Source organism: Pseudophryne corroboree, chromosome 4 (genome assembly GCF_028390025.1).
Source record: "Pseudophryne corroboree isolate aPseCor3 chromosome 4, aPseCor3.hap2, whole genome shotgun sequence".
Classification (NCBI taxonomy): domain Eukaryota; kingdom Metazoa; phylum Chordata; class Amphibia; order Anura; family Myobatrachidae; genus Pseudophryne; species Pseudophryne corroboree.
Window position 1 is genome coordinate 434,404,338 of NC_086447.1, and position 5,305 is coordinate 434,409,642.

The 5,305-nt window shown below is 40.0% G+C and overlaps 1 pseudogene; it reads left to right on the forward strand.

Annotated features, from left to right (window-relative positions):
• The first annotated feature begins 5,185 nt into the window (after positions 1 to 5,185).
• Positions 5,186 to 5,305, forward strand: LOC134912072 (5S ribosomal RNA; annotated as a pseudogene).

Below are 5,305 nucleotides of genomic sequence, written 5' to 3' on the forward strand. Positions count from 1 at the left end.
GTAATATAGAGTCCAGTTTATGAAAGTCCCTGCTCCCCAACTGATATGGGGGTCCCAGTGTCCACCAAGTCACTTGGGAAAATGTCCATCTAGGTTGTCCTTATTTTTCCATCTTGAACTGAGCTCTTGCTTTAAATTGAAACTCATACTAAGATAAACTTAACTCCTTGTATAAATGAAGTTGACAGGGGCAGGGTATCCTAAGAGAAGAAAAAAAATCCCACCCTAATAGGAAGTGATAGTATTGTGACTGTGCTGGTATCCCATGAAGACTGAATTAACAGCCAAAATATGGTTTGAGAAGAACTTATTTTGGGGACACGCACTCGTCTGTAATCAGTTATTATTAATGTCCCTCTGAAAAAAACTGATTTATGATGCTAATTTGGCTTATGGATACAGCAACCCTGTGCATGTGGGAAAAAAAAATTTCTTTGTGCAGATATAAGTTGCTATCAGTGGTGCTCCCCGAGAGTCAAGAGGGGATCGACTAGAAAAAAACAACAAAAGAAAGTTGGAAAGTAGACTCTTGTGTGGGGAGCACTCATTTCAGAGGAATAAGGTGTATCTTAATCAATACTGGTAAGAAAATAACTTAATTTGTTCAAAAAAAGGGGGTAATTAAGGAGTAACGTGAATAGTAAAAAGCTACGCGAAAATATAGCACTATATAAAGAATAATTCATATGGTTTCCAATTACCACAATGAAAAGCCGGAAATCCAAATCTTTGGGCTAGTGGATTTTACTGTAATCACAATGACGTTTTTGCGTAATATATGACCATCATTTATTCTACAGCAATCCTATTCAGGATTATTTTAGCGTAGAGAATTGAATCATAAGTCATACAGAACCGAGTGCTAGTTGGTATTAATAGGGATCCCTCTAGATCGGGCAGAAGAATTTTTTGCAGTACCAGGGTGTTCCAAGGTGGTCTCCCCATTCGAGTTACTGACCCGGCCCTCCACTGCTTGGCTTCCAAGATCAGACGAGATCGGGCCCATCTCCAGTGGGGTATGTCCCGCAATAGTTTTAATCTGCCCATTCAATCGATTCCAATACCCGTATCACCCGAACAAATATTTCAATTGATCTGGGGTCAATCGTGTGTTCAAAAATCTGTATTAGTCTTATGCCCAAAAAATAGGGAATGAGATTACAGCAAAATCCAATAAATAATAGTGGGACAATTATCATGTGCAAAAATTATATGCCAGAGATGTCCCACTATATAATTAATATTGAGGACAATTATCAAATGCAAGGGAATGTTTTGTTCACTTTGCATAGCCAGGATAGAGTGGTGATTACTCAATAAGGCAATACCACCAATAATACAGTGTATGTAGCCCCTTACTTTATACCACCAGCCAATAAATCTCACTATATATGAGCCTCTAAAACTTGGGAAAGAATTCCTACACTGTTGTCAAAGAGGCTATAATGAGAAGAAAAGGAGCAGATAAACAGCTGAAAGTGTTGTTCAATAGTTATAATAGGCCAGGTAATTGTGCATAATAAACAATTAAATAGCAATATGCTGAAAATATTGAACAGGATAAAAGTGGTGATATTCAATGGGGCAATGACACCAATAATATAGTATATGTGGCCCCTTAATTTATATCACCAATCAACAGTTCTCACTATATATAAGTCTCTTTGAGCAAAGAAATTTTTTTGCAATGGGTCTGAGAGGGCCTTATAATGAGAAAAAAAGAGAGAAAAAGAGCAGATAGGCAGCTGAAGGTATTATTCATTAGCCGTAGCAGGCAGTAATAGTCAAATAGCAGTGGTGCTGCAAAATTGATACTAAAAACCACAGCTTGGAAGTTCATTGCACAGTAATCTTGCTCTTTGGCTTTTAATACCACCAATGAAAATGCCAAGTAGCTCTCAACACATGCCCAAATTGCTCCCAACACCTGTCATATACCTCACAGCTCCAGCACCTCTTGGAGCAAGCTAGATTACGGATAACCTCTCAGTGCATAGCCTTTAAAGTGAATTATTACTCTGATAAGACAGTATTGAGTATTTATGAAGTACAGGGTATGAGTTCATACGATACCACTATCGATCCTGCTGTGGAGGGCTGTCTGCGGCCGATCGCCGCTGGTAACTGGCTCTAGAGGTGCGCTGGAAGTGAAGCCGTGTACTGGCTTCTATGTGGAGGGTGTGGGGGAGATTATCAGCTGTAGTCCGCGTGCAGCCGCTGCTCTCCAGATGCAGCGTGTGGTCGCGGTGTGTCCCTCCGTATCTCGGCGGCTAAGCGCCGTGCCTGGTTAACTGTCCCTGGGTTCCGGTTGTTGCGATCACGTGTGCGCACCACGTGATCACGGAGTGTGACCGTACGTTTTCGCAGTAAAGCTTGATCACAGAACGTAGTGTGATCAGTATGAGTTCCTTATTTAAAGGCAGTCCTAAATGCTCATTGGATATTAGGTTGTGATAGACATTTGGCTGTGGCCTATCCATGGATATATTATGATATTAGTTGAAGTAGAGGGAAGGTGTAGATAGTAATCCTCACAGTAATAAGATTCCATTTGGTGGCATGTGTATTGGATAAAAAGATATTGTTGTATATACCTCTTTAATAAGGATTTATAATTATTGATTGCTAAGTTCTCAGTATATAGAGTAATTACTTAAATGAACGATTATATAATAAACTAAACTTAGTAGTAAGTTTTAATTTATAATTAATATAAAAGTGATATGGAAATGAATATGTACCATATCAGTGTACATGTGTGTTGACAAATTGCAAAACTACGCCTAATATGTCCCTAGTGTGCTTGATAGAGAATAAGTTATTGTCGTAACATTATGATTAAAAGGAGTGAAATGATAAGAATGTGAGATAATACATTTTTTTATCAAACAGTGGAAAGACAGTAGTAACAGAGAAAGGGTGCCTGGGGGGGGGAAGAGAGGGGGGGGGGGGGGGTTGTGATGAAGGGGAGGGGGGGAAAGGGGAGGGGGGCGATCTTTATGGGGGGGGGTATTTTTTCTTATCGCCAATCCCTTCAACAACATGATCATTCACTATCATTCACTATTAGTCACTCATTACACATACTTCACCATCCTACCCTTTCCCTTCCTATTTCCTTCTCATTCCCCTCCCCTTCCCCCTCATTAATATATAACTCTTTTTTTTTTCCCTCCCCTACAATCAACCTATCCTTCCCCACAACCCTTTTCAAAACCCCCCCAATCCCAAACCCCCAAAACCCACCCATAAAGATCACCCCCCCTCCCCTTTCCCCCCCTCCCCCTTCATCACAAACCCCCCTTTCCCTCCCCCCCCAGGCACCCTTTCTCTGTTACTACTGTCTTTCACTGTTTGATAAAAAATGTATTATCTCACATTCTTATCATTTCACTCCTTTTAATCATAATGTTACGACAATAACTTATTCTCTTATCAAGCACCACTAGGGACATATTAGGCGTAGTTTGCAATTTGTCAACCACACATGTACACTGATATGTACATATCATTTCCATATCACTTTTATATTAATTATAAATTAAAACTTACTAACTAAGTTTAGTTTATTATATAATCGTTCATTTAAGTAATTACTCTATATACTGAGAACTTAGCAATCAATAATTATAAATCCTTATTAAAGAGGTATATACAACAATATCTTTTTATCAATACACATGCCACCAAATGGAATCTTATTACTGTGAGGATTACTATCTACACCTTCCCTCTACTTCAACTAATATCATAATATATCCATGGATAGGCACAGCCAAATGTCTATCACAACCTAATATCCAATGAGCATTTAGGACTGCCTTTAAATAAGGAACTCATACTGATCACACTACGTTCTGTGATCAAGCTTTACTGCGAAACGTACGTCACACTCCGTGATCACGTGGTGCGCACACGTGATCGCAACAACCGGAACCCAGGGACAGTTAACCAGGCACGGCGCTTAGCCGCCAAGATACGGAGGACACACCGCGACCACACGCTGCATTTGGAGAGCAGCGGCTGCACGTGGACTACAGTTGATAATCTCCCCACACCCTCCACATAGAAGCCAGTACACGGCTTCACCTCCAGCGCACCTCTAGAGCCAGTTACCAGCGGCGATCGGCTGCAGACAGCCTCCACAGCAGGATCGATAGTGGTATCGTATGAACTCACACCCTGTACTTCATAAATACTCAATACTGTCTTATCAGGGTAATAATTCACTTTAAAGGCTATGCACTGAGAGGTTATCCGTAATCTAGCTGCTCCAAGAGGTGCTGGAGCTGTGAGGTATATGACAGGTGTTGGGAGCAATTTGGCATGTGTTGAGAGCTACTTGGCATTTTCATTGGTGGTATTAAAAGCCAAAGAGCAGATTACTGTGCAATGAACTTCCAAGCTGTGGTTTTAGTATCAATTTTGCAGCACACTGCTATTTGACTATTACTGCCTGCTACGGCTAATGAATAATACCTTCAGCTGCCTATCTGCTCTTTTCTCTCTTTTTTCTCATTATAAGCCTCTCAGACCCATTGCAAAAAAAAAATTATTTGCTCAAAGAGACTTATATATAGTGAGAACTGTTGATTGGTGATATAAATTAAGGGGCCACATATACTATATTATTGGTGTCATTGCCCCATTGAATATCACCACTTTAATCCTGTTCAATATTTGCAGCATATTGCTATTTAATTGTTATTATGCACATTACTGCCTATTATAACTATTGAACAACACTTTCAGCTGTTTATCTGCTCCTTTTCTTCTCATTATAGCCTCTTTGACATAGTGTAGGAATTCTTTCCCAAGTTTTAGAGGCTCATATATAGTGAGATTTATTGGCTGATGGTATAAAGTAAGGGGCTACATATACTATATTATTGGTGGTATTGCCTCATTGAGTATCACCACTCTATCCTGGCTATGCAAGTGAACAAAACATTCCCTTGCATTTGATAATTGTCCTCAATATTAATTATATAGTGGACATCTCTGCATATAATTTTTGCACATGATAATTGTCCCACTATTATTTATTGGATTTTGCTGTAATCTCATTCCCTATTTTTGGGCATAAGACTAATACAGATTTTTGAACACACGATTGACCCAGATCAATTGAAATATTTGTTCGGGCGATACGGGTATTGGGATCGATTGAACGGGCAGATTAAACTATTGCGGACATACCCCACTGGAGATTCCCGATCTCATCTGATCTTGGAAGCCAAGCAGTAGAGGGCCGGGTCAGTACTCGGATGGGAGACCACCTTGGAACACCCTGGTACTGCAAAAA